This window comes from Ascaphus truei, chromosome 4 (genome assembly GCF_040206685.1).
Source record: "Ascaphus truei isolate aAscTru1 chromosome 4, aAscTru1.hap1, whole genome shotgun sequence".
NCBI lineage: Eukaryota > Metazoa > Chordata > Amphibia > Anura > Ascaphidae > Ascaphus > Ascaphus truei.
Window position 1 is genome coordinate 103795268 of NC_134486.1, and position 19390 is coordinate 103814657.

A 19390-nucleotide genomic window follows, 5' to 3' on the forward strand; every position below is an offset into this window, starting at 1 on the left:
TGTTTATTCTGGCGGTGGGACTAGTACCTGGAGCTGGATACATGTTTATTCTGGCGGTGGGACTAGTACCTGGAGTTGGATACATGTTTATTCTGGCGGTGGGACTAGTACCTGGAGTTGGATACATGTTTATGCTGGCGGTGGGACTAGTACCTGGAATTGGATACATGTTTATTCTGGTGGTGGGACTAGTATCTGGAGTTGGAAACATGTTTATTCTGGCGGTGGGACTAGTACCTGGAATTGGATACATGTTTATTCTGGCGGTGGGACTAGTACCTGGAGTTGGATACATGTTTATTCTGGCGGTGGGACTAGTACCTGGGATTGGATACATGTTTATTCAGGCGGTGGGACTAGTACCTGGAATTGGATACATGTTTATTCTGGCGGTGGGACTAGTACCTGGGATTGGATACATGTTTATTCTGGCGGTGGGACTAGTACCTGGAACTGGATACATGTTTATTCTGGCGGTGGGACAAGTACCTGGAATTGGATACATGTTTATTCTGGCGGTGGGACTAGTACCTGGAATTGGATACATGTTTATTCTGGCGGTGGGACTAGTACCTGGAATTGGATACATGTTTATTCTGGCGGTGGGACTAGTACCTGGAATTGGATACATGTTTATTCAGGCGGTGGGACTAGTACCTGGAATTGGATACATGTTTATTCTGGCGGTGGGACTAGTACCTGGGATTGGATACATGTTTATTCTGGCGGTGGGACTAGTACCTGGAACTGGATACATGTTTATTCTGGCGGTGGGACTAGTACCTGGAATTGGATACATGTTTATTCTGGCTGTGGGACTAGTACCTGGAATTGGATACATGTTTATTCTGGCGGTGGGACTAGTACCTGGAATTGGATACATGTTTATTCTGGCGGTGGGACTTGTACCTGGAGCTGGATACATGTTTATTCTGTCAGTGGGACTAGTACCTGGAATTGGATACATGTTTATTCTGGCGATGGGACTACTACCTGGGATTGGATACATGTTTATTCTGGTGGTGGGACTAGTACCTCGAGTTGGATACATGTTTATTCTGGCGGTGGGACTAGTACCTGGAATTGGATACATGTTTATTCTGGCGGTGGGACTAGTACCTGGAATTGGTTACATGTTTATTCTGGCGGTGGGACTAGTACCTGGAGCTGGATACATGTTTATTCTGGCGGTGGGACTAGTACCTGGGATTGGATACATGTTTATTCTGGTGGTGGGACTAGTACCTCGAGTTGGATACATGTTTATTCTGGCGGTGGGACTAGTACCTGGAATTGGATACATGTTAATTCTGGCGGTGGAACTAGTACCTGGAATTGGATACATGTTTATTCTGGTGGTGGGACTAGTACCTGGAATTGGATACATGTTTATTCTGGCGGTGGGACTAGTACCTGGAGCTGGATACATGTTTATTCTGGCGGTGGGACTAGTACCTGGAATTGGATACATGTTTATTCTGGCGGTGGGACTAGTACCTGGAGCTGGATACATGTTTATTCTGGCGGTGGGACTAGTACCTGGAATTGGATACATGTTTATTCTGGCGGTGGGACTAGTACCTCGAGTTGGATACATGTTTATTCTGGCGGTGGGACTAGTACCTGGAATTGGATACATGTTAATTCTGGCGGTGGGACTAGTACCTCGAGTTGGATACATGTTTATTCTGGCGGTGGGACTAGTACCTGGAGCTGGATACATGTTTATTCTGGCGGTGGGACTAGTACCTGGAGTTGGATACATGTTTATTCTGGCGGTGGGACTAGTACCTGGAGCTGGATACATGTTTATTCTGGCGGTGGGACTAGTACCTTGGATTGGATACATGTTTATTCTGGCGGTGGGACTAGTATCTGGATTTGGATACATGTTTATTCTGGCGGTGGGACTAGTACCTTGAATTGGATACATGTTTATTCTGGCGGTGGGACTAGTACCTGGAGCTGGATACATGTTTATTCTGGCGGTGGTACTAGTACCTGGAATTGGATACATGTTTATTCTGGAGGTGGGACTAGTACGTGGAGCTGGATACATGTTTATTCTGGAGGTGGGTCTAGTACCTGGAATTGGATACATGTTTATTCTGGAGGTGGGACTAGTACGTGGAGCTGGATACATGTTTATTCTGGAGGTGGGACTAGTACCTGGAGTTGGATACATGTTTATTCTGGCGGTGGGACTAGTACCTGGAGTTGGATACATGTTTATTCTGGCGGTGGGACTAGTATCTGGGATTGGATACATGTTTATTCTGGAGGTGGGACTAGTACCTGGAGTTGGATACATGTTTATTCTGGAGGTAGGACTAGTACCTGGAGCTGGATACATGTTTATTCTGGCGGTGGGACTACTACCTGGGATTGGATACATGTTTATTCTGGCGGTGGGACTAGTACCTGGAGTTGGATACATGTTTATTCTGGCGGTGGGACTAGTACCTGGAGCTGGATACATGTTTATTCTGGCGGTGGGACTAGTACCTGGAATTGGATACATGTTTATTCTGGAGGTGGGACTAGTACCTGGAATTGGATACATGTTTATTCTGGCGGTGGGACTAGTACCTGGAATTGGATACATGTTTATTCTGGAGGTGGGACTAGTACCTGGAGTTGGATACATGTTTATTCTGGAGGTAGGACTAGTACCTGGAGTTGGATACATGTTTATTCTGGAGGTGGGACTAGTACCTGGAGCTGAATACATGTTTATTCTGGCGGTGGGACTAGTACCTGGAGTTGGATACATGTTTATTCTGGCGGTGGGACTAGTACATGGGATTGGATACATGTTTATTCTGGCGGTGGGACTAGTACCTGGTATTGGATACATGTTTATTCTGGCGGTGGGACTAGTACCTGGAGTTGGATACATGTTTATTCTGGAGGTGGGACTAGTACCTGGAGTTGGATACATGTTTATTCTGGCGGTGGGACTAGTACCTGGAGTTGGATACATGTTTATTCTGGAGGTGGGACTAGTACCTGAAGTTGGATACATGTTTATTCTGGCGGTGGGACTAGTACCTGGAATTGGATACATGTTTATTCTGGAGGTGGGACTAGTACCTGGAATTGGATACATGTTTATTCTGGCGGTGGGACTAGTACCTGGAATTGGATACATGTTTATTCTGGAGGTGGGACTAGTACCTGGAGTTGGATACATGTTTATTCTGGAGGTAGGACTAGTACCTGGAGTTGGATACATGTTTATTCTGGAGGTGGGACTAGTACCTGGAGCTGAATACATGTTTATTCTGGCGGTGGGACTAGTACCTGGAGTTGGATACATGTTTATTCTGGCGGTGGGACTAGTACATGGGATTGGATACATGTTTATTCTGGCGGTGGGACTAGTACCTGGTATTGGATACATGTTTATTCTGGCGGTGGGACTAGTACCTGGAGTTGGATACATGTTTATTCTGGAGGTGGGACTAGTACCTGGAGTTGGATACATGTTTATTCTGGAGGTGGGACTAGTACCTGGAGTTGGATACATGTTTATTCTGGCGGTGGGACAAGTACCTGGAGCTGGATACATGTTTATTCTGGCGGTGGGACTAGTACCTGGGATTGGATACATGTTTATTCTGGCGGTGGGACTAGTACCTGGAGTTGGATACATGTTTATTCTGGCGGTGGGACTAGTACCTGGAATTGGATACATGTTTATTCTGGCGGTGGGACTAGTACCTGGAGCTGGATACATGTTTATTCTGGCGGTGGGACTAGTACCTGGAATTGGATACATGTTTATTCTGGAGGTGGGACTAGTATCTGGAGTTGGATACATGTTTATTCTGGCGGTGGGACTAGTACCTGAAGTTGGATACATGTTTATTCTGGCGGTGGGACTAGTACCTGGAATTGGATACATGTTTATTCTGGAGGTGGGACTAGTACGTGGAGCTGGATACATGTTTATTCTGGAGGTGGGACTAGTACCTGGAGTTGTATACATGTTTATTCTGGCGGTGGGACTAGTACCTGGAGTTGGATACATGTTTATTCTGGCGGTGGGACTAGTACCTGGAGTTGGATACATGTTTATTCTGGCGGTGGGACTAGTACCTGGAATTGGATACATGTTTATTCTGGAGGTGGGACTAGTACGTGGAGCTGGATACATGTTTATTCTGGAGGTGGGACTAGTACCTGGAGTTGGATACATGTTTATTCTGGTGGTGGGACTAGTACCTGGAGTTGGATACATGTTTATTCTGGCGGTGGGACTAGTATCTGGGATTGGATACATGTTTATTCTGGAGGTGGGACTAGTACCTGGAGTTGGATACATGTTTATTCTGGAGGTAGGACTAGTACCTGGAGTTGGATACATGTTTATTCTGGCGGTGGGACTAGTACCTGGAGTTGGATACATGTTTATTCTGGAGGTAGGACTAGTACCTGGAGCTGGATACATGTTTATTCTGGCGGTGGGACTAGTACCTGGAGTTGGATACATGTTTATTCTGGCGATGGGTCTAATACCTGGAGTTGGATACATGTTTATTCTGGCGGTGGGACTAGTATCTGGGATTGGATACATGTTTATTCTGGAGGTGGGACTAGTACCTGGAGATGGATACATGTTTATTCTGGAGGTGGGACTAGTACCTGGAGCTGGATACATGTTTATTCTGGCGGTGGGACTAGTACCTGGAGTTGGATACATGTTTATTCTGGCGGTGGGACTAGTACCTGGAATTGGATACATGTTTATTCTGGCGGTGGGACTAGTACCTGGAGTTGGATACATGTTTATTCTGGCGGTGGGACTAGTACCTGGAATTGGATACGTGTTTATTCTGGCGGTGGGACTAGTACCTGGAATTGGATACATGTTTATTCTGGCGGTGGGACTAGTACCTGGAATTGGATACATGTTTATTCTGGCGGTGGGACTAGTACCTGGAGTTGGATACATGTTTATTCTGGAGGTGGGACTAGTACCTGGAGATGGATACATGTTTATTCTGGCGGTGGGACTGGTACCTGGAGTTGGATACATGTTTATTCTGGCGGTGGGACTAGTACCTGGAATTGGATACATGTTTATTCTGGCGGTGGGACTAGTACCTGGAGTTGGATACATGTTTATTCTGGAGGTGGGACTAGTACCTGGAGTTGGATACATGTTTATTCTGGCGGTGGGACTAGTACCTGGAGTTGGATACATGTTTATTCTGGAGGTGGGACTAGTACCTGAAGTTGGATACATGTTTATTCTGGCGGTGGGACTAGTACCTGGAATTGGATACATGTTTATTCTGGAGGTGGGACTAGTACGTGGAGCTGGATACATGTTTATTCTGGAGGTGGGACTAGTACCTGGAGTTGGATACATGTTTATTCTGGCGGTGGGACTAGTACCTGGTATTGGATACATGTTTATTCTGGCGGTGGGACTAGTACCTGGAGCTGGATACATGTTTATTCTGGCGGTGGGACTAGTACCTGGAATTGGATACATGTTTATTCTGGCGGTGGGACTAGTACCTGGAGCTGGATACATGTTTATTCTGGCGGTGGGACTAGTACCTGGAATTGGATACATGTTTATTCTGGAGGTGGGACTAGTACCTGGAGTTGGATACATGTTTATTCTGGAGGTGGGACTAGTACCTGGAGCTGGATACATGTTTATTCTGGCGGTGGGACTAGTACCTGGAGTTGGATACATGTTTATTCTGGCGGTGGGACTAGTACCTGGAGTTGGATACATGTTTATTCTGGAGGTGGGACTAGTACCTGAAGTTGGATACATGTTTATTCTGGCGGTGGGACTAGTACCTGGAATTGGATACATGTTTATTCTGGAGGTGGGACTAGTACGTGGAGCTGGATACATGTTTATTCTGGAGGTGGGACTAGTACCTGGAGTTGGATACATGTTTATTCTGGCGGTGGGACTAGTACCTGGTATTGGATACATGTTTATTCTGGCGGTGGGACTAGTACCTGGTATTGGATACATGTTTATTCTGGCGGTGGGACAAGTACCTGGAGCTGGATACATGTTTATTCTGGCGGTGGGACTAGTACCTGGGATTGGATACATGTTTATTCTGGCGGTGGGACTAGTACCTGGAGTTGGATACATGTTTATTCTGGCGGTGGGACTAGTACCTGGAGTTGGATACATGTTTATTCTGGCGGTGGGACTAGTACCTGGAGTTGGATACATGTTTATTCTGGAGGTGGGACTAGTACCTGGAGTTGGATACATGTTTATTCTGGAGGTGGGACTAGTACCTGGAATTGGATACATGTTTATTCTGGCGGTGGGACTACTACCTGGGATTGGATACATGTTTATTCTGGTGGTGGGACTAGTACCTCGAGTTGGATACATGTTTATTCTGGCGGTGGGACTAGTACCTGGAATTGGATACATGTTTATTCTGGCGGTGGGACTAGTACCTGGAATTGGTTACATGTTTATTCTGGCGGTGGGACTAGTACCTGGAGTTGGATACATGTTTATTCTGGCGGTGGTACTAGTACCTGGTATTAGATACATGTATATTCTGGCGGTGGGACTAGTACCTGGTATTGGATACATGTTTATTCTGGTGGTGGGACTAGTACCTCGAGTTGGATACATGTTTATTCTGGCGGTGGGACTAGTACCTGGAATTGGATACATGTTAATTCTGGCGGTGGAACTAGTACCTGGAATTGGATACATGTTTATTCTGGTGGTGGGACTAGTACCTGGAATTGGATACATGTTTATTCTGGCGGTGGGACTAGTACCTGGAGCTGGATACATGTTTATTCTGGCGGTGGGACTAGTACCTGGAATTGGATACATGTTTATTCTGGCGGTGGGACTAGTACCTGGAGCTGGATACATGTTTATTCTGGCGGTGGGACTAGTACCTGGAATTGGATACATGTTTATTCTGGCGGTGGGACTAGTACCTCGAGTTGGATACATGTTTATTCTGGCGGTGGGACTAGTACCTGGAATTGGATACATGTTAATTCTGGCGGTGGGACTAGTACCTCGAGTTGGATACATGTTTATTCTGGCGGTGGGACTAGTACCTGGAGCTGGATACATGTTTATTCTGGCGGTGGGACTAGTACCTGGAGTTGGATACATGTTTATTCTGGCGGTGGGACTAGTACCTGGAGCTGGATACATGTTTATTCTGGCGGTGGGACTAGTACCTTGGATTGGATACATGTTTATTCTGGCGGTGGGACTAGTATCTGGATTTGGATACATGTTTATTCTGGCGGTGGGACTAGTACCTTGAATTGGATACATGTTTATTCTGGCGGTGGGACTAGTACCTGGAGCTGGATACATGTTTATTCTGGCGGTGGTACTAGTACCTGGAGCTGGATACATGTTTATTCTGGCGGTGGGACTAGTACCTGGAATTGGATACATGTTTATTTTGGCGGTGGGACTAGTACCTGGAATTGGATACATGTTTATTCTGGCGGTGGGACTAGTACCTGGGATTGGATACATGTTTATTCTGGCGGTGGGACTAGTACCTGGAACTGGATACATGTTTATTCTGGCGGTGGGAGTAGTTCCTGGAATTGGATACATGTTTATTCTGGCGGTGGGACTAGTACCTGGAATTGGATACATGTTTATTCTGGCGGTGGGACTAGTACCTGGAATTGGATACATGTTTATTCTGGTGGTGGGACTTGTACCTGGAGCTGGATACATGTTTATTCTGGCAGTGGGACTAGTACCTGGAATTGGATACATGTTTATTCTGGCGATGGGACAACTACCTGGGATTGGATACATGTTTATTCTGGCGGTGGGACTAGTACCTCGAGTTGGATACATGTTTATTCTGGCGGTGGGACTAGTACCTGGAATTGGATACATGTTAATTCTGGCGGTGGGACTTGTACCTGGAATTGGATACATGTTTATTCTGGCGGTGGGACTAGTACCTCGAGTTGGATACATGTTTATTCTGGCGGTGGGACTAGTACCTGGAGCTGGATACATGTTTATTCTGGCGGTGGGACTAGTACCTGGAGTTGGATACATGTTTATTCTGGCGGTGGGACTAGTACCTGGAGTTGGATACATGTTTATGCTGGCGGTGGGACTAGTACCTGGAATTGGATACATGTTTATTCTGGTGGTGGGACTAGTATCTGGAGTTGGAAACATGTTTATTCTGGCGGTGGGACTAGTACCTGGAATTGGATACATGTTTATTCTGGCGGTGGGACTAGTACCTGGAGTTGGATACATGTTTATTCTGGCGGTGGGACTAGTACCTGGGATTGGATACATGTTTATTCAGGCGGTGGGACTAGTACCTGGAATTGGATACATGTTTATTCTGGCGGTGGGACTAGTACCTGGGATTGGATACATGTTTATTCTGGCGGTGGGACTAGTTCCTGGAGCTGGATACATGTTTATTCTGGCGGTGGGACTAGTACCTGGAGCTGGATACATGTTTATTCTGGCGGTGGGACTAGTACCTGGACGTGAATACATGTTTATTCTGGCGGTGGGACTAGTACCTGGAATTGGATACATGTTTATTCTGGCGGTGGGACTAGTACCTGGAGCTGGATACATGTTTATTCTGGCGGTGGGACTAGTACCTGGAATTGGATACATGTTTATTCTGGAGGTGGGACTAGTACCTGGAGCTGGATACATGTTTATTCTGGCGGTGGGACTAGTACCTGGAATTGGATACATGTTTATTCTGGCGGTGGGACTAGTACCTGGAGCTGGATGCATGTTTATTCTGGCGGTGGGACTAGTACCTGGAGTTGGATACATGTTTATTCTGGCGGTGGGACTAGTACCTGGAATTGGATACATGTTTATTCTGGCGGTGGGACTAGTACCTGGGATTGGATACATGTTTATTCTGGCGGTGGGACTAGTACCTCGAGTTGGATACATGTTTATTCTGGCGGTGGGACTAGTACCTGGAATTGGATACATGTTTATTCTGGCGGTGGGACTAGTACCTGGAATTGGATACATGTTTATTCTGGCAGTGGGACTAGTTCCTGGAGCTGGATACATGTTTATTCTGGCGGTGGGACTAGTACCTGGAGCTGGATACATGTTTATTCTGGCGGTGGGACTAGTACCTGGAGTTGGATACATGTTTATTCTGGCGGTGGGACTAGTACCTGGACGTGAATACATGTTTATTCTGGCGGTGGGACTAGTACCTGGAATTGGATACATGTTTATTCTGGCGGTGGGACTAGTACCTGGAGCTGGATACATGTTTATTCTGGCGGTGGGACTAGTACCTGGAATTGGATACATGTTTATTCTGGAGGTGGGACTAGTACCTGGAGCTGGATACATGTTTATTCTGGCGGTGGGACTAGTACCTGGAATTGGATACATGTTTATTCTGGCGGTGGGACTAGTACCTGGAGTTGGATACATGTTTATTCTGGCGGTGGGACTAGTACCTGGAATTGGATAAATGTTTATTCTGGCGGTGGGACTAGTACCTGGAATTGGATACATGTTTATTCTGGCGGTGGGACTAGTACCTGGAGCTGGATGCATGTTTATTCTGGCGGTGGGACTAGTACCTGGAATTGGATACATGTTTATTCTGGAGGTGGGACTAGTACCTGGAATTGGATAAATGTTTATTCTGGCGGTGGGACTAGTACCTGGGATTGGATACATGTTTATTCTGGCGGTGGGACTAGTACCTCGAGTTGGATACATGTTTATTCTGGCGGTGGGACTAGTACCTGGAATTGGATACATGTTTATTCTGGCGGTGGGACTAGTACCTGGAATTGGATACATGTTTATTCTGGCGGTGGGACTAGTACCTGGAATTGGATACATGTTTATTCTGGCGGTGGGATTTGTACCTGGAGCTGGATACATGTTTATTCTGGCGGTGGGACTAGTACCTGGAATTGGATACATGTTTATTCTGGCGGTGGGACTACTACCTGGGATTGGATACATGTTTATTCTGGTGGTGGGACTAGTACCTCGAGTTGGATACATGTTTATTCTGGCGGTGGGACTAGTACCTGGAATTGGATACATGTTAATTCTGGCGGTGGGACTAGTACCTGGAATTGGATACATGTTTATTCTGGTGGTGGGACTAGTACCTGGAATTGGATACATGTTTATTCTGGCGGTGGGACTAGTACCTGGAGCTGGATACATGTTTATTCTGGCGGTGGGACTAGTACCTGGAATTGGATACATGTTTATTCTGGCGGTGGGACTAGTACCTCGAGTTGGATATATGTTTATTCTGGCGGTGGGACTAGTACCTGGAATTGGATACATGTTAATTCTGGCGGTGGGACTAGTACCTCGAGTTGGATACATGTTTATTCTGGCGGTGGGACTAGTACCTGGAGCTGGATACATGTTTATTCTGGCGGTGGGACTAGTACCTGGAATTGGATACATGTTAATTCTGGCGGTGGGACTAGTACCTCGAGTTGGATACATGTTTATTCTGGCGGTGGGACTAGTACCTGGAGCTGGATACATGTTTATTCTGGCGGTGGGACTAGTACCTGGAGTTGGATACATGTTTATTCTGGCGGTGGGACTAGTACCTGGAGCTGGATACATGTTTATTCTGGCGGTGGGACTAGTACCTGGGATTGGATACATGTTTATTCTGGCGGTGGGACTAGTATCTGGAATTGGATACATGTTTATTCTGGCGGTGGGACTAGTACCTGGAATTGGATACATGTTTATTCTGGCGGTGGGACTAGTACCTGGAGCTGGATACATGTTTATTCTGGAGGTGGGACTAGTACATGGGATTGGATGCATGTTTATTCTGGTGGTGGGACTAGTACCTGGAATTGGATACATGTTTATTCTGGCGGTGGGACTAGTACCTGGAGCTGGATACATGTTTATTCTGGCGGTGGGACTAGTACCTGGAGCTGGATACATGTTTATTCTGGCGGTGGGACTACTACCTGGAGTTGGGTACATGTTTATTTTGTCAGGGTTAATTTAAATAATTGAATATTTATTGATGTTTTTATACACATTTTCTTGTTCTTTGCTTGAGGTTCCTGTCCTTACAATAACATCACTGTACATAATGTTAATGTTTTAGAGCAGTGGTGCGCAAAGTGGTGGGCGCGCCGGTTAAAGAGGCCCTGCGCGCTTCCCGAAGGAATTTAAATGAAATGCGGAGGAGCGGCGAAGGCCTCTGTAAACGTCACTAAACTTGGCTCAGACGGCTTCTGAAGACACGTTGCCATGGCAACGTGATGTTGTAAAGTCAGAACACTGGAGAGATGGCAAGGAGGGGGGGGGCACGAGGAGGGGGGGGCACGAGGAGGGGGGAGAGAGCCAGCAGGGAGGTGAAAGTGAAAAAAATTGCGCATCCGTTTTAGAGAATGAAGTGAAAAGACCTCTCAAGCCCATGAATAAAACTTCACTAAAAGTAATTTTGACGTAAAACTGACACGAAAAAGTTGCACATTCATGCCTCTTTATGCGCCAATATATAAAACTGATTTTTATGTGTGCTACTTTTTTCCGCAAATACAAAAATGATGCTACTGGGGGGGGGGGGAGTTTACATGTTGTCAGCGGTAAACATGTGCAAATTATATGTAATAATAACATGCAAATATGCATCACTTTTGTGAGCTAGAAATGAATCAAAACGGTCTGTCCAGTCCTAAAACACAAATGCAATGAGATGCAATTTGTAATGCATTCAAATGTGTGAACACGACGCACACTGTACAAAGAATTAGGGAACGTACTCTAACTGTAATAACATGAATAACGACATACTAGCGTGCTGTTAAAACTGATTTTTAATGTAATGGTAACGTAAAACTATTATTTATACATAGCCCTCCTCTAACAGCTGTGTTTGTTTATTCATGTTGCAATTTTCTCATGGTTACAAACTCTTGGGGTGCACACTGCAGATTATATTTCTGTACATACCCGTCTCATATTAAGGTATTATATTATTATAAACGCACCACACATATTTTCCGACCTTTACAGTAAAATCAGACATATCTATAAGGAAAGTAAAAGAACACCAGATATACCCCCAGATTCGTCAATCTCTGTTACAGGTTAACACGTCCAAACGAGTGTTAACTCTTATTGACATGGATGGGAGCTATTGTCCGATCGGGTGTGTTGACCTGTAACACAGGTTGATGCATAACCAGTACATAGGTAGAGTGTAAGTGAATTAAGCATCAGTGGCAGAAATTAGATGCAGTGGAGATTATCTGGTAGATGAAGCCTTCGAGTTTTAATTAAGTCATTCTATTTTCCACTTTTTGGTGTACATTTAATGTACTAAGTTTGCTGGCAACTGAGTAGATTATCCTGGATGTGCTGTGAAAGTCACATTGTGTTACTGACAAATACATGTGAATAAAAGGACAGACGGATAGAAAACAGGGACGGAAAAACAATAGGTGGTCGATTAAAGGAGAAGTTCCACTGACAAAAGGTTGGTCTGAAAATGCTATGAGTTGTACTTTCCCTGTAGAAAGGAAACATTTTCTGCTCGCCACTAGCTACCACCTGACCTAAGTGTTAAGCATTAATAAGGACTTGCTACCGCTGCCAACGCTCACAGCCCTCTGGCCCATAATGGGAAAATAATTGTATGATTGTTTAGCAAATTCATTAAGAGTATTATTTCTTCAGGTTACTTACAGTAATCTACCCAAATATCTAGAAAAGCCTGAAGTCATAGCCTTTTATTCACTCAATTGCAATAACCATCATCTATTTTTAACAGCCATTCACTTGAATGGCCATTAATGAGAGATAGTTAGGGTAGGGTTTCTCAACCTGGGGGCTGTCTTACTCTACCCCAGGGTTCCCTGTGGTAAAACAGATTATGCAGTGATGTTGCTGTTCTGTTGAATGTGCTTGCATCGTATTTCAAATACTATTACATTAATAAACGCTGTAATTTTGGTAACTTTGGAATTGTACATAAAATTGCAAAGGTAACATTTCGTAATAATTCGGTATTTAATATCAATTTCAAATCAGTTTTATATGAACCCTAAACAGCTTAAGTATTGATGTTAGTGCATCTGCACTTGGATCATATAAAATAGGGGTTATACATTTTCTTTTTTTTTTAATTTGCCAAGAAATGAGTGTGCAATTCTGTGTGAGGGCAAGAGAGGAAGAAAGGTTGATTTAGAAAAGTATTTTTTTTAGGGAATTCAGTTGAGGAACTTTCCTCTTGCTCTGGGATATTTTAAGATGAATGGGGTTCAAGTATTTCAGAGCATGGGAAAAATTTCAGAGCATAATGAATAGCAGCCTCTGAGACAGGAGCGCCTTCTTATCCTGTTGCTTCCATGTATACCTGTATCGGTATCACTTTCATGTCTTGATGTTGTCTACCCTATTTACGTATGTAAATAGTAACAAAAAAAAAAATCTTTAAAAAGCACTCACAATAACCTTAGATTTCACTGCCATGGGTGCACCTCGGGCCAGGAAAGCACTGGAGCAGAGTATAATTATATATACGTCAAGTTTCTGATCCATTTAAGGCTCTCTACTCATCTGCTCCACCCTTGATATCAGCTTTGATCTCTCATTATGCCCCTGCTCGTCTCCTGCGCTCTGCCCATAACTATCTCCTTTCACCCTCTTAACTCAACTGCTCTCTCTCGCCTTAAACCTTTCCCCCTCACTGCCCCTTACCTGTGGAACTCGCTCCCACTCAGTATAGTCCAAGCACCTCTTTCCCCACCTTTACAACAAATCTTAAAACTCCCCTCATAAATGAAGCATTTCAATAGCCTGGACCAGGGGTCTCCAAACTCAGTCCTCAAGAGCCGCCAACAGGCCAGCTTTTATGGATATCTTTGTTTCAGCACAGGTCTTTGACTGAGCCACTGATTGAGCCACCTGTGCTGAAACAGGGATGGCCTGGACTCATGGCTATTGTCCCACACCCACAGTCACTCCTACCAAACATTGTGGCCAAGCACTGCCATCTACTGCACGTATTCCCTCACCTCCTGTCTCTGTAAGTATCCCAACATACCACTTAGATTGTAAGCTCTCTGGGGCAGGGACTTCCTTTCCTATTTTCCGATCTTGTTTATTGCACTTGTACTATAATTCCCTGTACTGTATTGTCTCTCTTGTAAAGTGCCGAGTACTGCTGTGGGCGCTATAAAATAAAGATATACATGCAAATGAACATACAGTAATATTTACAGTTGCTTTATGCTTTACTGTGGAGGGTTTTTGTCACTTTTTTTACCCACCATAACCTTAATAATTGTGGTATATATATATATATATATATATATATATATATATATATATAATATATCCTGTACATATACAGCTTGGAAGGATGATGGTAAAGTCTCACCAGCGTAGTCCTGAGTCCAGATGATCTTAGCCAAGGCCAACCCAGATGGAGTGCACAGTGGGGGAGACACTATAACACACCACAGTGGCACTGCTAACGCCATGGGGAGAATCCTCAGCTCGGAATCCAGTGCTTACGGATGTAAGCAGGCAAACAGTATGTACCTCTGTTCCCCCTGTAATGGGGGAGGGACTGAACACAGTGTGTCACACTGACATTGGTGTTGGAGCGTGCCCAATAAAAGAAACCATGCGTGTTTCGTTTCAATGCTAGTGACTTACACAGGGGAATATATATATACAGGTAAACCCCGTTATTGCGTGGTCCTCGGGGTCCACCCCGAGGCCACTGAGTTAATAACGGGGTCGCGCTAATTTAAAAAAAAAATGGCCGCAGCGCGCCTGATCGGGAGGGAGTGAGGAGGGAAGGAAGAGCTGTCCGGAAGCCCTACACCAGGGCTGCAACAACATGTGGCCCGCCGGGGCACCCCGTGCGGCCCGCGACGGACCCCCTTCAACCCCCCTTCCCTGGTAGGGAAAGGACGCGTTCCAGTAGGAGCGCGCGCTCTCACCTAACCTAACTTCCTCCCTCCTCCAGCATGGGGACGCACTCTAGCAGTGTAGCGTGACCTGGAAGTTCCGGGTCTGCTGCTAGAGCGCGCATCCCTCGCGCTTCCCTGCCGCAGCTAACGTTATATGCGGGGCGGCGTCATCTGGGCGAGCCGGCCGCTGATTGATCTCTCAGGTGCGTGACGCAGCGAAAGAGACAGACAGCGGGGAGGGTGATCTCGCTGTCGCCATCATCGTAGCCGGTTGTGTCTCGCGGCCTGGGTGGTTGGTGAAGCTTCAGCAGGAGCCACAGCAAAGAGGGAGCGCGAGGTGAGGGAGGACATGCGCGAGGCTTAAGCAGGGGCTGCTGACATGGGAAGGGGGCTGCGGGACTGCTGACATGGGAAGGGGGCTGCTGACATGGGAAGGGGGCTGCTGACTGGGAAGGAGGCTGCTGGGCTGCTGACATGGGAGGAGGGGGGTGGGGGGCTGCTGACATGGGAGGAGGGGGGTGGGGGGCTGCTGACATATGGGGGGGACTGCTGAAATGGAATGGGCTGGGGGCCCGACTCTGTTTTCTTTGTGAGGGGGGAGAGTGGTGTCAGTTGCAGGGGGGGTGGGGGGGAGAGTGGTGTAAGTTGCAGGGGTGGGGGTGGGGGGGAGTGTGTGCAGTGGTGCAGTGAGAGTGAGTGCTGGGAGTGTGTGCAGTGTGCTGTGTGTGCAGTGTGTGCAGTGTAGAGTGTGTGCAGTGGTGCAGTGAGAGTGAGTGCTGGGAGTGTGAGCAGTGTGCTGGGAGCAGTGTGCAGTGTGCAGTGTGTGCAGTGTGTGCAGTGTGTGCAGTGTGCAGTGTGTGCAGTGTGTGCAGTGTAGAGTGTGTGCAGTGTAGAGTGTGTGCAGTGTATAGTGTGTGCAGTGTGTGCTGGGAGTGTGTGCAATGTGCAAAAAAAAAATTTTTTTTAAATTTAAAAATTAAAAAAAACAAAAAAACGGGAGCCACGTGAAAACCGCGTTATAACCGATTCGCGGTATAACGGGGCGCGCTATAACGGGGTTTACCTGTATATACAGATGCAGCGGCCATTATTCGAACACTTCACGCATTGTATACCTCGGAATACCCATGTCATGGCGCATGATTTCTTCCAACTTTACCGCCTTAAGATGCGAGTGCAGAAAATGGCATTTTAGTGTTCTGGTTTTTAAACACCTGAAATTGACACAGTAGCACAGTAGCACAGTCTATTGGAGATCCAATTGGACTGGGACACACAGATCCACTTCCAGTCTTGTGCTTCCAAAGTTGTGACCACGACCGGATGTGACGTGATATGTGGAATCAAGCAGAAAAATAAATCATAGTGCAAACTGCTACCCAGAGGGACATACAGTACAAACACTAAACAAACAACAAATGACACATAGTGCAATTGCTAATATAGGGGACAAGACAGTACAAACACTTAACAGACAACAAAGACAGATACAGGCAAGGCTGACTAAATGAAGGAGCTAAAGTTAATACAACAGATTGAAATTGCAATTGGACAGAGACACTCTTAAATAGCAGCCCAATGAGAAAACACGTTATACCCTGATGAAATCCGTTACCGGAAGAAACGCATAGGGCACGTGGTTTTGCGGAACTACGGTGGTGGACTAGCTCATACGTCTTTTGCCAGTGTAATCCTGCTTCCCCCCCTCCCCCAGACTCTACGGTGGTGTCTAGGGTGCATGAGGGCAGATTACATGCGGTGTGGTGTGTACTTGTGAGGAACAGGAGGGCCTGAGCTTCCCGCGATGTTGTGGTGGAGCCAGGACCGGGCTTCTGGGTTGGTAGCCTCCATGATCTCTTAGTGGTGCAGCGCCTCCATCTTCTATACTCCCAGGAATATGGGACAGGACCGGTATAGAAGAACCCCTTGGGTCCCAGGGTAGTACTTTCCAAGTCACACACAGTCTTTATGGATGAGGAATAGTCTCTTTATTTGACAACGCAACAATATCCCAACGATAAGGGCTTCCAACAGCCGCAACACAATAACCAGGAACGGGTTATATGCCACTCGCCTTCACCCAGATAATTCCTCCTCTCCTTCCCTTCAAGTCACTCTTCCAGCAGGATGGTCTGAGCTAGGGCTTCAATACCCCGTGGCCCACCCCGAGGTTAGCCTCACGATGGGTCTTGGATTCTCCCATCACCCCTGGCAGTGGGGTGAGGGCATTGGTCCACCAAGTCTATAACTCTATCAGCTCTACTAAAGGACGCTGATTCTGTACACTCTCCTTTCGCCTGCACTCTGCGCAGGGGAAACCATAGTTCTCTCCAAATCCTCGGTCCGATCCGCAGGATTTCTTGACTCATGGCCTGTTAGCGGCACTGCATACTCCCGGCATAACTAACCGGCAACTCCAGACTCTGACTAATCTCGAACGAAGAAGAACAACTACTCACCGGAGTTGGCTGCTAAATATAGAGCTAGCCCCGCCCCTCGTGATGTCAAAAGGACCTCCCCTCGTGCTCACGCCTGCAGCAGAGTCCAGGCCTGCGTCTATCATTCAGGATAGGGCTATTAAGGGGGAAACCCAGGATGATTACTGGTGCCTGATCTTAACAGGACTTACCACAGCAGAAGGAAGATAGGTATAGCCTGTGCTGTTTACAGGGGGCTACACTAGTACGGGGAAAACATTCCCTGAGCCGCACGAAATAACCAACACAACCAGCCAGGAACCACAGGCTGTTCATCTGAATTGCCGGAGGCACGATTGTTCGTGATACACCAGCAGCAGTGAGGTCTGAGGTAACGAAGCAAGCGGTCAGCGAGCAGACACATGTTGGCGCATGGGTTTACCCATACAATGCTTTTATTGCATTGACAAATTGTGAGTGTGCATTTGTCTTGTCATTTTTTATTAAAACGTTGAATTTGTATTTTACACATGGATCGGGCGCCTTTTCTCTTTTTTCTCTACTAGAATCACTGGGAGGTTGCTGACCCCAAAGAAGAAGCAGCCCGTACGTTCCATATTTCCTTACAAAGATTACCCATCATTAATGTGAAGGAACACAATTTTTATTATTTTTACACATAATATTTTTTCATTATTTTTGTGTTTTTTATAGATTTTTATACTTTTTTGTGTTTTTTCACATTTTTTATGTTTTTCATATATTTTTTTATATTTTATTTTTTCATATTTTATTTTTTCATACTTTCACACTCACCAATTACAATCAACCACAATCCGAGTTCCTATTATATATTTTGTATAATTTTAATTCAGACAGGTCATCTGTGTTAACTATTTTTGACGATCTGTGTGCATCAAAAGTCTGCTGTGAGGCTGGTACACATCCAGGCGCTGTCAAACTATACATTTAATATATACAAATAAATATATATATATATTATATATTGTGACATAGTCCAAAGATGTTAGGCAGCTTTCTGCCCCATTTTAGGTCCGAAAGTGCAGGAATAGTTAAAAATGATCCGTTCCACAGTTTCCCATTAACTCAGGCAGCTGGATGGAAAATCCAGACCACAGATTACAATGGCTCTAGTTCTTCCTCACCTGCTCTTCTAATCACATGCACAGGTATTAAGAGCAGAGAGGTTTTGCATTTCACTCTCTCTCCTCAGAGCCTGGAGGCTGGGGGTATCGCTGCTCCCCGGTATCCAGTTTCGGGGTGGACGGCCCCTCCAAATATCACAGTACCAGAGGATTTGCCTGGACACTTGGGACCGAGTTCCCACCAAGAACAGATAAGACAAAACAAATGGTTATTGCTGTTGCTAAAAGACTGTGCTGTATCTAGTGACCCTAAATGAGAGAGCATTGTTTTAAGCTGGGGAACCAGGTTAGTTGGCCAGCAGCTGTTAGAGAGAGTGATTCTGATGTGTAGTTAGATCCCTGCATTTATTTGCAAACCCACAGACTTTTTATTATCGACCCGCATTCTCCACCATATGTGACAAACGGCCCTCTTTTGTAGCGCCTATGTCTGTCTGGGTTCTTCCCGACAGTCTTCTAGGGTTATTTATACAAAAAACAGGATCGTGCAAAGTATTATGCTGCTTAACTCAGGCTTCTGCCTGCTTTATTTTCATCCAAGTAAGGTACTGCAGCTTTAACATGTGTAGGTTAGAGGTACTCAGATACTTTCATTCAGCAGTTCACACATTTCAGTGTTACAGTATTTCCCACACTGTTATTTTTAAGAAATAAAACCAAAATCATATAAACAAAATCCTATCCCTTTCAGGGATCTAACTACACATCAGAATCACTCTCTCTAACAGCTGCTGGCCAACTAACCCAGTTCCCCAGCTTAAAACAATGCTCTCTCATTTAGGGTCACTAGATACAGCACAGTCTTTTAGCAACAGCAATAACCATTTGTTTTGTCTTATCTGTTCGTGGTGG